We start from the raw sequence: 17,978 nt of genomic DNA on the forward strand, positions 1-17,978 counted from the left end.
ACAACAAAGAAACCAAAAATAAGCAAAAAATTTTAAAACAAAAATTTTGAGTTTGAAACTTTATTTTCCATTTTAAACAAGACCACCGAATTTTTGTCAGTTTCTGTTGATGAGATTTTACAAGACATAATTTACACCAAAAATTCAATGTCCATTTCTTGTACAAAGATATCAAAGATCAGCAAAGTTATGATCATTGCCAAATACCTTTGGATTGCTTTTTTTAATTAACAAAATCTGGCTTTTAGTTTTTATTTGTTCAATGATATTAATGTTTTATTATTATCATCATGATAATGATGATGATTATACAATATGTAGCTTCATTCTACTACTTTATTCCAAACTTCTACATACTAATTGTGTTTGGTTTGGTATAGTATGAGTAAGATCTTTTTGTTTTTGTTTTGAATCGAGTTCCCCCTCTTTCGATTATTGTTGTTTGTTGGGCTGTCTTACTAACTGTCGGTCTATCTCACTAGCTGTTGTTTGCCGGGTTGCTGTTGAATATGTGTGTACACATTTAAAATGCTTTACCCAGCAGGGTGTCGTTTTTTTGTTGTTGTTGTTGTTGCTGTTCTGAAATCATTTACTTTTAAGATTGTTTTTAATCAAAGTCATTAAGGTTTGTTACTGGAAAGAAACAATATTAATATACACATACATATACTACATACATACATACTTGCCTACATCCCCAACTCAAACATACACTCTTAGCAAACGAGCTGAAAATTAATTCTTTGAAAAAGTATAAATTAAAAAATAAAAAAAAAAATAAATATATATATTTTTTTGTTCATATAAGTATAAGTTCATTTAGACATACATAATATTGCACAAATATTATACTTATATGCTTATAATATGCTTAATATTATAAAGAAGAAAAAAATCTGTTGAATTCATTAACTGGGTAGAGATATGGTCATGAACAAACTGTACTGTGAAATTGAGAAACGATTTGCTCAAAGTCAAAACTTTGTCAAGAAGTGAAAAAACATAAACATAATATAATACAATTCTTATACCTTTGATCCCTTCAGGGACCTGCTATCCACGTTCACTTTTATATTTAAAAAAAATATATTACTTATGATCGATATCAGTCTCCCCATAATTTTTCATTTCAGAAAAATTACTAAAAGTTCCTAAAAAGAGAAAATTCTATAACAAAAGCCCCCTTTTAATTTTTGTTAAAAAATCCTCTATCTTGTTTTTACATTTTTACCCTTTGACCCCTTCAGGGACCTGCTATCCAATATATACCTTATGATTATCATTTTTCATTTCAGAAAAATTACTAAAAGTTCCTAAAAAAGAAGATTCTATAACAAGGCTAGGCCCTCCTTATGTTTTGTTAAACAATTCTCTGTCTTGTTTTTACTCTTTGACCGCTTTGGGGACCTGTTACAACAAGTTAATAGCAACAAAAATGGTTTTATACAAAATATATTAAATTAAAAAAACATTAAGCTTTTAAAAGCTATTAACTAACCCTCACCCACAACAACGAAATTTTAACCCTTTTGTGATATTTGATAATGAGTTTATGATTTAAAAATTTAAATTCTGACACCAGAATATGAGAATTTGATAAAGAGTGGAAAAATTCAGATGTTGTTATTTTAAAAAAGGGTGCATATTTTAAGCAGCTATGAAAGGTGAGAGTTAAATGTGAGCAACAGAGATTTGCTGCTAAATTTACATAAATGTTATTAAAAATAAATAATAGAAAATTTTGATTTCTTTAAAAAAAGTCTTAAAATTCAAAATGAAAACTGATTTTATCCTTTTCTTTTATAAAATAATTAATTTTAAAAATTGTTTAAAATTCTTTTTAAAATCTAGATTTTTCTTTTAAAATAATTTTTTTTATTTCTATTTAAAAAAAAAAAAAAAATCTTAAAATCTTTGTTGATTTTATGAATAATTGCTTTACTAACTCAATTACTGAGGTTTCTATTTCATTTTTGTTTTTTTCTTGCTCTTCAAATTAAGGTGCAGTTTCATTTAAACTTGATTGACCGCTATCAGTATGAAATATCGCTTATTTTTGAAATGATACTTAGAGGAGAATTCTAGCAAATCTATAAAGTAACAAAAACAGCAGCTTATTAAACATTTGTTGCTAAGTTTAAAGTTAAGGTCATTTGAGTCAGGTTTTCTGTGATTTTTTTTTTAGTTTATCATAAAACTTTTACTCATTGTTGGGGGGAAACAATAAGAAATGACAATTCTGACAAGCCTTTTTTTAATAAGTTTATTTTGTGTTAGATAAAAAACTAAAAATTTAAACCATAAGGAACCAGCTGTATAAAAAGGAAATTTACTTTTTTTAATAAAAAACTAAATTTCTAAAATAAATTTTGAAAAAATATCTTAAGATTACAACTTTTCAAATTCATTCACAATAAAAATTACTCTATTGTGAATTATTTTTTTGAGATTTAACCTCTAAAGGATCAATATAAGTTTTTTGTCTCATTTCAAACAATTTACTCTTAATTGTGAATAAATACTCATTTATTGTGAATGATTTTCTACCTTTAACTTTTAAAGGGTTAATATTTGATATTTTTTTAGCTCATTTCTAACATATTTATTTTCTTTGTAGCATTTTACTCTTGATAATCAATTTTTTTTTTAATTTTGTGATTTTTGTTCAAATTTATTGTGAATGATTTTCTCCCCTTTAAACTCTAAAGGGTTAATATTTGATTTTTTGCCTCATTTCTAACATTTTATTAGTAATTGTGAATAATTACTCATTTATTGTGAATGATTTTCTCCCCTTTAAACTCTAAAGGGTTAATATTAGATTTTTTGCCTCATTTCTAACATTTTATTAGTAATTGTTTTCTCATTCATTGTGAATGATTTAAACTCTTAAAGGGTTAATATTCGATATTTTTTTGTCTCATTTCTAACATTTTTATTTTCTTTGTAACATTTTACTCTTAATAATCATTTTGCTTTTTTTGTGATTTCTTGTTGTCGCTAACATTATTATTTGTTATTATTACAACAAATTGTTTTAGCAACATAATTATTTATTAGAAAAATTAATTAAATTGTCGTTAATAAAAAAAAAACACAAGACATACTACAAACACACTCAAACACACTCTTTAAAGCGGGCTTCATTAGCTAAAATTGTTGTTTAACGAAAAGTGGCATAAAAAAATATACAATTTTAAACACAACATTTGTTGTTAAAGTAATTAACACATAAATGTTAGAAAAACTAACATAAGACAATTTTAACCATGAATTATGGCTTTAAAATGTATAAATTAAGAAATAAACTAAAATAAAAAAAGACACAATATTTTTCCAATGAAAATGTGTAGGGTTTAAAGTTGTTGACACAATTATAATAAAAATTAAATAAATCTTGGAAAATTTTATAAAATTTCAAAATATCCTTAACTATTTAAGGCTAAATCCTGTTGAGTTTTATTTTTGCAAAAAAAATAGTAATTAATCATTTTTTCTTTGTTTGTGATTATTTTACCTAAAATCGGATTAGTCATCTAGACATCTATCAAAACAATACTTTCTTGGTATTCTATGTCTTTTTTTTAGTTCTTTAGTTAGTTCGATTATTTTGTTTCTTTACCACCAGTCGAGGCGAGTCTAAACAATTAACTTTTTTGTTTTCTTTATTTAAACAAAAGGTGTTTTTTTAAATTTCCATTTAACTGTTATATAAGGGTTTTGTAAGCATGAAAATATAATAATCTTAAATAATTGTTATGTGCAAAAATATCAAAAAAAAGAAAAGAACTGCCTGCCTGTCCAAACCGTAATGTGAGCAATCTTATATATCCAGCTGTGCGAATGCAGTTTTTCTGCAAATGGTATATTTTCCTTTTTTTATCTGTTGAACAATACCCGAGAGAAAGTGGCTTATCTTATGATAGTTTTTATTGTTGTTTTAAACAGTTCAAAATAATTATTTTAGAAAATATCTTGATTTGTTCAAGAAAATTTTCAAAAAACATGCAATTGCTTAAAATTATGCTGGCAGAAACATTAAGCAAGAAAGCTTTTTGTAAAGCTTTTGTAAAATAAGTAATTGAAAGGTTTAAACTAAAACTAAACTTTATTTGCTTATTGTCTATAAAGTTTAAGTCAAGTTTGTTTTGCTATAAAGCTTTTAATAAGGCTTTTTTTACTTAAAAGTAGCTTTAAAGCTTATTATTAATATAATTACTTTTTGATTATATGTATAAAACTTTAAAACTTTAAAGTTTTACAATGAAGCTTTTATCAAGTTCTTGTTTAAGCTTTAAGATTTACAATAAAGCTTTTATCAAGTTATTGTTTAAGATTAAAGTTTTCTTTAAACTTAACTTAAAAACTTATTTAAACAATATAACACAGGAATATAAGAAGTGTATATAAAGCTTAAAGTTTCATTTTCACAAAAATATAATCTTAAAAAAAATTATTTTAATTTTTATAAAAATTTCTTGACAATTAATTTTGTCGTAAATTTAAATACAACATTGTTGTTGCAAAATGAATTTTAAGCTTTTGTTTATTTGCAACACATTAAAGTTGATAATAGTGAAAATCTTTTAAATGACAACAACAACAATAATAATAATAATATATAACACACAACAACAAATAAGATAATTATTCAAATTGCATGTTTTACAGCATTTTTCAGTATAAAAGCTTCTTGTGTCTCTTTATAGCTTCATATAGATATTTTTCTTTAAAATGCAACAACATGTTGTAAGTTTAATGAAAAGACAATCTTTAAGTAAAATACTACACAAATAGATTTTTCTTTTACTTGTTGTTGTTGTTGTTCTTTTTTTAAGTTAAACTACAAGATATTAAGATAAAATTTAAACTAGACAGAAAAAAAGAGTCTTTAAACAGATTTGCATATAAAGACAGCATACAAAATTAAAAAGGAAACATTAAAATAAAGATTGTTTTGTATTTAGTGAGAAAACTAAAGCAGAAGATGGTTCAGAGTATGTCGAGCAACATGAAAAGCATTAATCGTATAATTAATTTGAGGCATATAGTGGTAAAAAAAATATATATAGTATGAATGAGTATGTTGTTTGCCACAGACATTATTGCAGAAAGTATATTTATTTAGTTTTACATATGCAAACTATTTCGTGTAACATGTCACACCCATAAAACCACTCAACAACATTGTGTTTAAAGAAAGAAAAATACCTCAAAACAACACACGCTTTAAATAATTCATAGTTTTTTTCGGTTTTTTTTTTTTGGTTATTTCTTTACATTGATTTTTAAACATGTTTATCAGATTTTAAAAGTTTTTCCTTAAAAAAAAAATCCCAAAAAAAAAAGAAAGCTAGTCTTCTAAGAGTTTAAATTATGTTTAGAAATTTTTATCATTTTCATAATGTTAAAGATTTAATGTTGACATTTGCTTAAAGTTAGTTTTAGTAAAATTTTAAATTTAAATCATTGTGCTAAACTGAAAATTTCTAGTCGTACTCTGTGTGTTACAATCATGACATGCAATAATGTTTATTGATAAAAATCTTTAGTTTTTCTTCTTCTTTGAGGTAATGTTTGTCTTTTTATTTGTTTTTGAAGGTGTTAAACATGTAATCCTGTTTACCTAGCTTTGGCATTGGTTGGTCTAGAGCTATGTTTGTTAGTTCCTGCTGCAATTCCTTTCATAAGATATTAATCTTTTGGTCTATACAGGTTTTTAAGGTTTCCTGTCTCCTTTTCTCTTCTATAGTATCTTTTCATTAACATGTTGGTTTTTATTTTTTTTTTTGGAGTTTTAAAAAATTTATCATGAAATCATGTTTAGTTCTTAACAAAAATGGCGTAAAAATCTATAAGATAAGCTTTTGACATTTGAAATTAGTTTGCAGTCGTACGTTGTCTTTTTAAAATGTTGTTGCTGTTGAATTCTTTTAAAGAGTTTAGGTTACAGCTTTTTGGAGAAATTTTTAAGTTTTTTTTTTTTCAATTTAGTAAAGATGTAAAAGATTAGTTTAAAATTTATTTTTAAAACAGAGAAATAAGTGAAAAAAAGTTTAAGCAAAAACAATTTTTTAGTTACACTAACTTATACATAACTAGCAGTTTACCACAAGCTTTAAAGTTTTTTCTAATAATTTATTTTACAAGGATTTTAAAACTAGCTTTTATTTAAACTTTTGTAAAAAAATAATTCAACGAATTTGAAATTGTTTGATAATTAATGACAATTTTTGTAAAAAACTTTTGGTTTTAAAGCTTAAAGCTTTAAAAATAAAAAAATAAAGTTTTGTTAAAGCTTTTTCCTTAACTTTTTTAAAGCTAACGAAAAGCTTGAATAATCTAACTGAACCTGGATTAGTTAAATAAATAAAACTAAACCAAAAGTTCCGCTTTAGCTTAGAGATACAAGATTTCTATAAGAAAACTAAGAGTTTAACTATGTACAGTATTATACTTAAGCTTAAAGCTTTAAAAATTAAAAAATAAAGTTTTGTTAAAGCTTTTTCCTTAACTATTTCCAAGCTAACAAAAAGCATGAACAATCTAACTGAACATGGATTAGTTAAATAAATAAAACTAAACCAAAAGTTCCGCTTAAGCTTAAGAACTTTTGGTATTAAAGCTTAAAGCTTTACAAATAAAGTTTCATTAAAGCTTTTTCCTTAGCTTTTTTCAAGCTAACAAAAAGCTTGAATAATCTAAATGAACCTGGATTAGTTAAATATATAAAACTAAACCAAAAGTTCCGCTTAAGCTTAGAGATCTTGTATAAAGATTTCATAGTTATTTTTTCCTAATTTTTAAAGGATTTGTTAGCTTTACTTTCACAAATTTCTTTAAGTTTACCTAAATTTTCTTAAATACTACTTTAGCTGCCAACTCAAATTCAGCAAAAACAAAATTTTGCTAATACTTCACTAATTTGTATATTATTCCAAATTTTATTTTGGCTAAAATAACATGAATAAGCCAAAACAATATTGAGAACATTCAATATAAATTTGCCTTATCATTGCAAGTAAACAAAAATGTCATAAGACGTCTTAAAGTCTAAGCAAAATATATTTCTTTTTCTAACAAAAACCTAAGCCTAATGCTTGGGGGAAACTGGTAAGAAAAAGAAATCAAAAAAAAAAAAGTAAAATCATGCAGTTTTTAAGGAAAAAGCTTACTTGCAGTTTTTTTCCAAAAATGAAAATTTTTAGAGCATTTTTTTTGGAAACATAAATTCTATGTTTGTTTGTATATTTTAATGACTTAACAAATATTTGTTTTAATACCAAAATGATTTTAAGTTTATTTTAATATTTATCAAAGTATAACATCTTTTACAAAAATTGCCGGTTGGTTACTTTTTTTTTGGAGTATATGAATTTCAAATTATTATAATTTTTTTTGTGTTACATTACAAGAGTTTTATTATATATTTTTTACATATTTTCTTTGAACACAGAAAATGCGGTATTTTATGGTGTGTTGTTTGTTAAGTAGTAAACATGATTCATCAAAAATTTTAAAAATATATACATATTTATATAATAGAGTTTTTGGCCTAAACATGATTTAGCAAAATGAGAAAAAAATTTTATAAAACATGGTATTCAAAGAAAAGTATTTTGTTGAGAGTTTTTTTATTTTTATTTTACAGCAGACTTGCAGACGTCAAAATGCCACCGTATTGCGGCAAATTTATATAATGTAGTATGAAGAAATAAGTTTTTTTTAAAGGTGTTACTTCAAGTTGTTTCTTTTTTGTCAAACCTTATAAATTTTTAAATTTTCACTTTGAAATAATTACCCACAAATATTTTAGCTATAAACTCTTTTTAAACAATGCCAGACAATGACGTATGCCGATTATCTAATGGTTTTCTTAAGATGATATTTAAGAAATTTTTGCTAAGAAAAGCTTTAAGTGTTTAAGAATTCAGGGAATAAATTAGAATAGAAATAGAGTAGTGTTCTTGAGCTTGTTAAATATACCAAGAAAAAATTAAATTTAAAATAATTTTTTTATGATGCTTAATTGTCAAGAAGTTTCTTTTAAAACATTTGGCTTTGATTTGACAATCTTGTAGTTTAGTTTATTATGAAATTACAGGGGATTTTGTTGTTGTTTTGTTATGGTATTATTAATATAATAATTTAGTTAAACAAATGATAACCATATAATTTTGTGATTAATAACATTAAGGCAAATCACAAACTAAACAACAAGGTTATTTAAATAGAAATCTTGAAATTTATGTCAAAAATCTATAGCATACCTTAAAGGGATAAATAACATAAAATTAAAAGCATACTTTTAGGAGCAAATTAAATTCAAGCTAATTTTAACGTTTTAAAAGTAAACTTTTAAGAAAAATACTTTAAGTTATAAATTTGTTAATACATATTATGACTAACACAACAAACTAATGTTTTTTTTTATAAGTTGAGCTAAAAATTTAAATTAAAAAAAAAACAAAATTTCTGAAAGAAAACACCTTATTTCTGTGAACACCTTTAATATTACCAAAATAACTTAAGAAATCAACTTAGCTTATCATTTTCCTTTAACATAAACTAATAAAAAAAGCTTCTGTTTTTTTAAACTTTATTATCAAAAATCAACAAAAAAAAATTGTTTAACAACAAAAATTAACAATATTATTATCAAAAAAAAACCAAAGAAAAAAGTTATTAATAAAATTATATGGATTTTCACAAAACAATTACAAAATGTGATTTCTAAGTTAGTCAACAACGTCATTATAGATAAAGTTAATTATTGACAAGTAAATTGAATTTTTTTCTAAAGTACTTTAACAAGAAAATTAGCTGTTAAATTAATCTACTATTTTTAATAATTTTTTCTTTTAAACGAACAGCAAAACTTTAATAAAATATTAGTTTGATATATTTTAATTGTTTTTGCATATTTATTTATTAAAGACAAAGAAATAAAGAAAATATAATATAATTAAAACAATTAAATTCCATGCGCGCAATTAAATGTTCACAAGGTGGCAACATATTTACAAACACTCATACGTTTCTTCATTCATTCATTTATTCATTCAAAATTTACAAACACAACAAACAAACTTAAGTGTAATAGAATACAATAACCCAACAAACAACAATGTAAATGTAATTTGAGTATGAGTATTTGTTTAAAGTACGAGTGGGGGAGTAGTAGTTGTTGTTGTTGTTGCTGTAGACGTCTGTATAGCATTGTAATCAAATACAACAGTAAACCAAATAGAAAAATATAACAACAACAACAAAACAATATTGTTCGGAAAAATACAGCAAAAACAATAAAAAAAAGTTTGCGCATGTCGTTATGTGTATAACCTTAATTAAGCGCATAGGGAGTAATTTCATATATATAGTTATAAACGCCATTGTCTTTTCTATAAAGCTATACAATAATACAGCAACAGCAACAACAACAATTACTTATATTTTTATATAAAAAGATTTCTGGTTTTCTAACAATCACTCTTTATTTACACAGAACAATATGTTATAATAGGGAGCAAGAACAAAAAAAAAAGCTTAAATGAAACCTTAAACCTTTATTTTCTTCTAAACCCCACTGCTCTCACACTCCCCATAACAACAACAAAATAGCAAAACAAATATGACAACAACATACATACATACAGCCATTAATAGTAAATATTTAAAGCCTGGCAAAAACAGGAACTTTTTTTTGAGAGAAAAACAACAAATCCATCAAAATAAACAAATCTCACAAACAAACAAACAAACTCATACATTCATACACATTAACACACATATCTAAACTCTTACTATCCTTTTTTAATCACATACAGTTATTTGAACTTGTGTCCTTAACGAGTAAAATCATTACCACAAACACACACAAAAAAAGAAATCTCACTGCAAAAGGATTAATTATTATGTTTTTCTCAAAATATTTAAATAGAGAGACATAAAACGTATGTTTTCTATTGAAGTGTTTGTTATTATTGTTGTTTTCCTTTTAACAGGGTGTGTGTGTTTTTCTCTTTTTATTTGTGGTTTATAATTTTTTGGTATTGTTTATAGATTTTATTTTCTATTTATTTGTTAAATGAGCCGTATTGTAATTGAAATTAACAAGCCCTGAAGGTTGGCTTAACCAAAAAAATTTAAGCCTTTTTTAATCCTTAAACATATTTTTTTGGTTTATTATGAAGAATGATGAACAATAGTGAGAAATTTTTGAAAATTTGTAAAGGACTATGTTATGTTTTTTATATGCTAGAAAACAAGAGCTAAACAAATATGGAATAAAATATAAAGATTTTATTTAAATATGGGTATTAAGAATAGAGCCTAAGGCTAAAAAATAATAATCCAGTTTAAAAGGGCTTTTAGGAAAAGGTAAACTAGGTTTTTTAAGTGCAAATATACCTTTTTAGTTTACATTTTTTTCTCGAATATTCTAGGAATTTTAATTATTAAGCATAACTTTAGCCGTTTACAAAAGTAATAAAAATTTCAACTTTTTTTAAGAACTAACCAAACATATGTTCATGGTTTATAAACTAAACATGATCAATTTTACTTTTCTTTTCGCGAGTATTCCAAGAATTGGCTTTCTTATATAGTAAACAATTTATCAAACTTTTATGTAGGTAATAACTTTCTTCAATAAATAGGATTTAAACTTTCTTGCTAATATTCCCCGATTTAGTTCTTTTGATATATTAAAAAAATTTGCATAATTTTATGTTTAAAACCAAAAATTCTGAAATTTAAATTTTTTTCGCGAATATTCCAAGAATTGTTTTTCTTATACAGTAAACAATTTATCAAACTTTTATGTGGGTAATAACTTTCTTCAATAAAGAGTATTTCAAGTTTTTCGCGAATATTCCCAGATTTTGTTCTTGTGGTATATTTAAAAAAAATTGCATAACAAAGTTCTTATTTAACTTTATTCGCGAATATTTCAAGAATTGGTTTTCTTATATAGTAAAAAAATTTACTAAAAAATTTATCGAATATTCCAAGAATTGGTTTTCTTATGCAGTAAACAGTTTATGAAACTATTCTTTCTACTTTTCTTCAGTAAATAGTTTTTCAACTTTTTCGCGAATATTCCCAATTTATGAAACTTTTATGTGGGTAATAACTTTCTTCAATAAATAGTATTTAAAGTTTTTCGCGAATATTCCCAGTTTTAGTTCTTGTGGTATATTTAAAAAAAATTTGCATAACACAGTTCTATATTCGCAAATATTTCAAGAATTGGTTTTCTTATATAATAAAAAAATTTACTAAAAATTTTCAAATTTATTTTTTTTGCGAATATTCCAAGAATTGGTTTTCTTATACAGTAAACAATTTATGAAATTATTCTTTTTTCTCTTCTTCAATAAATAGTATTTCAACTTTTTCGCGAATATTCCCTGATTTAGTTCTTTTGGTATAAATTAATAAAAAATTAGCATAATTTTATGTTAAAAACTAAAAAGTACTAATTTAACTTTTTTCGCGAATATTTCAGCAATTGGTTTTCTTATATAGTGTAAAATGTTTTATACTTTTAGGCGGCTAATAATTTTCTTCCATAAATACCATTTAAACTTTTTCACGAATATTCCCGGAATAAGTTTTTTTTGCATAACTTTAGCTGGAAATGATCTGTAACAAATACGATTTATGTTGAATCCATTTTCATCCGTTTATAAAACTGTTATGAATTACATTTTTAAATCTATTTATCATACTTTTAGGCGGCTAATAACTTTCTTCCATAAATACCATTTAAACTTTTTCGCGAATATTCTTGGAATTAGTTTTTTTCAGCATAACTTTAGCTGGAAATGATCTGTAACAAATCTATTTAAGTTTATATTTACTTTAAATGTTGCAATTTTCTAAATTTATTGTATCGCAAAGATATTTAGTTTAACAAATTTATTATTCTTATCCTGTATTTTCATTTTCCATAAATTTTTAACAAACTCTGCAACTACGGCTCTATTAAAATGATTAAAAATTAAGTGTTGTATACTTAAAACATCAAAGTAGATTGAAAAACAAATATTGGCACCAAAACAACACTTCTTAGACATTAAATAACAAACACCAAAGTCCCTTAGGACTCAGGACTCTTGCATTGAGAGCTAAAATAAAAACTTTTACTACTTAAACGGGCTACAAAACAGCAAACAACAAACAGACTTTATACAGCATTTAAACTTTATAAATAAATAATTTGCAACCTTTTTTTCCTTAAAAAAAAAAACTACTACGGCTGCTACTTTTTTCTTCAACCATTTAGACGATGCTGTAAAACACAAACGTGACTAAATTGTTAAACACGTTAAGAAACAAATAATGTTAGTGAAATTGAAACCCAAAAGGCGGTTATCAAAGGAATTGTAATAGAAATAATAGCTCAAGCATTTTGATCACTTTATTGCAGCTTAGTTACAAAAAGTTATTAAAAAAGAAATAAAAAAAACGGTTTGTTTTTAATAAATTAATTGTTTTAATTTCCATAAAAATTTTCCTTTAAATGCAAAAAAAAAAAATCAATTATAATTGTAACAATTATTTATTAACAATTTTCGTTAAACTCTTTTGCGTTTAGCTATAATACAAGTATTTTCAGTTGTTGTTGTTTTTTTATTAATATATATTTTCTTATCAAATTGTTTATTGTAATGCATTTTAATTTGAATAGTGTAAAGTATAAGGAAATACCGCCCCAGTGGAACAATTCTAGCAATAATTGTCTAGAAACATGCAAAGATGATGATGATGATGATTAAAAAGCAAAAATACACACTAGTTTGTGTATAATATAAACTATGTAATAGATATTTTTTTTTTAGATATGTATAGAAAAAATAAAAACAACTAGTAAATGAAAATTACTTATATTTGTTATTTAATTATAGAAAATGCTATAATAATACCAAGTATAACATGTTAATTTCCTATTAATATTTAAACCTCCAACCATGCCAAACTATACTTTAATATTTTAGTTTGAAAAATGAAAAAAAAAAAACACCCATTGAAGTATAAGTTGCAACTTGATAACTTAATTTATACTAATTTATAAAAATATTAATTAAACTACCACCACGTGCTGGTTTTTGAATTTTTGTATAAAAAAAATTTTCTCAAGGAAATTTGATATCTTATTTTTTTTTTTTTTTTCGTTAAACTTCCCTTCTTTAGCCAGCTTTAAGCCGCCTTTCATATTTCATTAACAACCAAAAAAGTAGCTCTTTTTTTCTTAATTTTCTTAAAAAGACTTTGTAACACTTTAAGGGATTAAAATTTTTGTGCAAAAACCTTAAACAAGTGTTGAGTTTAAAATTCAGCTCTTCCAACAGAAGGTTTTAATAAATTCCTTAAAAAAACTAAACTTAAACCCCTGAACATACCGCCAACAGTATTAAATTACTGGACACTTTGGTTTTTTTTATGTCTTTGCTTCTTTTTTTCTATAGTTTTAAAGCCTATACATTTAGAAAAAAATTCCTTTAAAATATGATTTTTTTAAGGATTTTTTTTTTGTACAATTTCAAATTCATTTAAATTTTTTTTTTATATATTAAATCATGCGTTACTTTTTTTTACAAATCATTACATGCTGTAAATTTTTATATATTTTTGTTGTTGTTGTAAATCTATCATATTCCATGGTGTTGCATGTTGCGCTCTATAAAAACTCATAAGAGTGTGTTAAATACTCATAAAACTTGTGATAATTAAAAAATAAAAATGAAAGCAATGAAAATGAATGAATGAAAAATGTTAAAAATTTAAACGCATCTTTGAATTTTTTATTAAAAATTTATGTGTTTAAGCATAATTTTTATTTGAATTTTTTTTATAATTTTCTATTAAATAATGTTTGAAAAGAAAATTATACTAAATAATTACCTGCTTATTCATAAACAATATTTTATTTTATAAAAGGTTTATAAAACAAAATTTTCAAACGAAATTTGATTTGTAAATCGTTTATAAAATAAATAAATTTTGTTTATGAATAAGGCCTTTAAAGTATAAAATTGAAAATTTTCATTGCCTACTTTAAGGAGTTGAAAAAAGCAGGTGGTTTTGAAACTCTTTGAAACTTTAATGACATAAAAAATCCCTTAGATTTATGTTATATTTACCTTAAAAAGTTGCTGCCAATATTGGAGCCTACAATTTCTGTTGCCTACTTTAAGGCGTTTGGAAAAACTTTGAGGCTTTTGATAAAATCTTAAAAAAATCTATTGGATTTAAAAGTTTAAGACTTGTAGGTCGAGAGTAAAACTTTTCTCATGGTAATTTAAGAAAGGGTTCTTTAAAGATGCGAATTCCTAGTTCAAGGAAACCCCCCTTTCACATAACTGTCAACTAATTAAAAAAAACTAAAATTACATAGTCAGCAAATTCAGTGACTTCTCTACAATCATAACAATAACACCCACAATTCCCACCAATTTCTATAACCCTTGAAATTTGATTACACATTAGGAAATCTTTAGATCTCTAGTGCCCTGCAACTTTGGCTAATAATAACACCAGCCAATTATAAAACCTAAACCTAGTAAAAACCGAAAATCCCAGTGAAATTATTTAACAAAACATGCTTTGTTTTCTATTAAACACACAGACCACCACGCTCTCATACTTCACAGTCAACTAAGTAGTAAACTAAAATTCCCTGCTGCAATTTTCCTCCTTTTTGACGAATGTCTGGGTGTTAACTCCCAGAATAAAGAAAGAAAAAAAAGTAAAATAATAACAACATACTTGAAATCAACAACAATAAGAACCACAAAACGCTGCTACTACAATTATACAGGCAACACCAACAACAATAGCAAACAAATAATACCAGAAATACAAACAAATTAACAAGTCCTCGGAAAACATACATTCAGTCACTTTACACTGATCTGGAGGGTGATTTTTACATATAAACTTGAAATTTTTGAAAGTAGACACTACTGAGTGTGGGGTATGCTATACTTTAACATACGCAAATACCCACAGGGATTTAAGCTTAAGAGCGACGTACCAACAACCTGAAAAATTAGACGTTACACTAAATGACAGACGTCCGGGGCAGGACGAATGACTGACTGAATAATGGTATGTATGTTGAGTGTGATGTGTAAGTGACATCAAAAAATCAAATAGAGAAATTATTTGGAATAATTTTGTTTTTCTTTCTCATCTTCCCACACTCATACACATACACACACAAGACAAATAACATTAGAAAACACTTACAAGGGATTTGGAATTATTGTATTTTTTTTAATTTTGGTATTTTTATTACAAGGGTGCAGGAATATATAGAAAATATTTCTAACGTTAATTTGATTGTTTAGTTATGTTCAAGTGTCTGATGATGAGGAGAGCTGTTGTTTTTGTATAGAGGGTGGTCATTAAATATTTTGGTCCTTACAATTATTATTTAAATAGAACAGACACTATAATCATTTTTTCTTGTTAGTAGAAAAACGTCTGTCTCCCTGTTCATATAAACAAATGTATGGGAAATGTTTTTGTTGTTTTTTCTTGCTATAATCTCTATATTATTGAAGTTGTTGGTTGGTCATTAATGCCGGATTTATTCAAATGTTTGGAAAATTCTGTTTAGAGTACTTAAATGGTCAATAGATAGTGTTATAAATAAAAGTAACTTTTTTTTAAGTGTTAAATATGAAAATGTAATTGAGTGTAAAAAGTTTAAGTCTACAAATTTATTGGAAGTAAAATGTAATTAAATGTTTTTATTGTGTCTTTTGGTGAAAAAGTTTAGTTAAAATAAATCTTAAAGAAAACTTTTGTAAAAAGTTTTTTTTTTCAAAGACCATGTCCATTATTTAATAAATTACTGTGTGTTGTGGTTGTTGTTGTTTTTAATAGTAACAAAATGGCTTTTCAATAAAGTTATGGAATCGATAGAAGAAAAAGTTTATTAAAGTTTAGTTGGGTAAAGGAATAGTTATGCTTTATATTTTGGGGTAGGTTTTAAATTTAAGTTATAAATTGAAAGATTTTTAAAACTGGCTTTGAGTCCCCTGGGGTCCAAGGTTTCATTTACTGCAAGTTGGGTTTCTAGTAGTATTAAAACCTATAAAACAAATGCTAAATAAATAAATACTTTCATCAACTTTCCTGAATTTTAACTATTTAATTTAAGAACGGCTTGCAAAAGACCTAAAAAACCCCGGGGGTAACAAAACCAACAGTCTCACATATAAACAATTTTACCAATTTTTAAAGCTTTTTAATTTTTTAATTTTTATATTATATTCAAATAAAATGTTGTATTGCGCTATTTCTAGGGTCACCTCTTTTCTTGAGACTCGAAAACATTACAAAAATTTTAATGTGTTTTTAAATTGTTTTTAATCACTCTCGATTTATTCCTAATGGCATATTTTTATGTTTATAGATTATTCGTTCTAGACATTTTTTTCCACCATTAATTGATATTTTAAATAATAATCATTTTTCCGTCAAATTTTAATAGATCATTTTATACCTCATAAAAAAGATTATATAGATTTTTAATTATTTGTTTATTATTTTCAAACTAGAAAGTGTATAACAAAAAAGGTCACTTGAAATCAATTGAATAAGAACACTTAAAAAAGGGGAGAATATGGGGAAAAAAGCAATTAAAAGAAAATAGGAAAATATTGATAAGAAACACTTAGAAACAAATAAATTGAAATTAAACAAAACTGAGTTTTTTTTTAACAAAATAAAAATCTTGAAAAAAGCAAATATAAACAAAGTTATTTTTAGTTAAATCTATATTAAAATTCAAGGCTTTGGGAAAATGTCAACTGTGTTATGAAGCACAATTTTAAGCATACTATAGCTTTATAAATAAATTTTAGAAAATTATATAAACAAGATTTTAATAAAATTCACAGCACGCACTTAAAGGAATGAAACTCTTATAAGTAAGAGTTTTGTTTAAATAAACAATAAGTAAAACCTTTAAGTATTATTAGCAATTACACTTGAAATATATATACACAGCAAATTCAAAATAAAACTCCCCAAGCCTTTGGCAATGGCGTAAATTATTTAGTTAAAGGAGCTAAACTCCACAGGGTTTCAGACAAAATGAAACAAAAACATTTGTTTTTTTTTTCACTTTTTTTTAATTTCTTAAGTAAAAGAGTCTTATTCTGTTTTTTTAAAAAACAGCCTTTTTAATAATTCATATTTGGTTTTTGTTAAGCAAGTAGGTATGTAGTCATTTTAACTAAATTAGTATGCCTACCAAGTTACATTTATGTTTAGTGTTTGTGCAGGCAGACTCGACGGTTGTTTTTTTTTTTTTTTTTTCTAGCTGTCATTTTGTTTAGATTTAGAAGCTTTTTATATAACATACACATATTATTAATTTTCTGCATTAATTTCTTTTTTATTAACCACTTTTTTTCTTCTTACATTTGGCTTAAACTGCCATTTATAGACAAAAAGTCTAGACTCTAAGAGTTAACAACATTTTCCATAATCAGCTCAAAATGACACACACTCGTACTCTATTACGTCTAAGTTAGTTAGCATTTGGAAATATTATTAAAAAGAAAACACAACAAATTATATATAAAAAAAATAATAAAATGACATTTTGACATTTAAAAGCGGCTTTTTGCATAAAGCCAAAAGAATACCAGTGAAGAAGCACTCACACGGTCTTGCCGACCGTAAGACTACTTGTACAGACATATTTTTTCTTTATTTATTTATATGTTAGAAGAATTAAAATTTCAAAATAATTGAAATTCATAAAAGCTAAGCTGTGTTTTTACCGTGTTTTTTATTTTTTATTAAAAAGCCATTTCTTTTTGTTTTTTTGTCTTTTTTTGTATATAATGTATTTTTAATTATATTAATTACACCTCTATTCAAAACGTGCTTTCATTTGCATACCAACAACCAACCAACAATGTCCAAAAAAAAAAAATTAAAACAGACAGTCA

General features: G+C 24.7%; 1 protein-coding gene across 4 annotated transcripts in view; it reads left to right on the forward strand.

Annotated features, from left to right (window-relative positions):
• The window catches only part of LOC119604243 (homeobox protein homothorax), a 160,595-nt gene that overhangs the window by 60,876 nt on the left and 81,741 nt on the right, over positions 1-17,978 (forward strand). The window lies entirely within an intron of this gene.

The sequence above is a fragment of the Lucilia sericata genome, unplaced genomic scaffold, assembly GCF_015586225.1.
Source record: "Lucilia sericata isolate MDLA Ls3-8-SP2 unplaced genomic scaffold, ASM1558622v1 Contig000012F_arrow, whole genome shotgun sequence".
Classification (NCBI taxonomy): Eukaryota; Metazoa; Arthropoda; class Insecta; order Diptera; family Calliphoridae; genus Lucilia; species Lucilia sericata.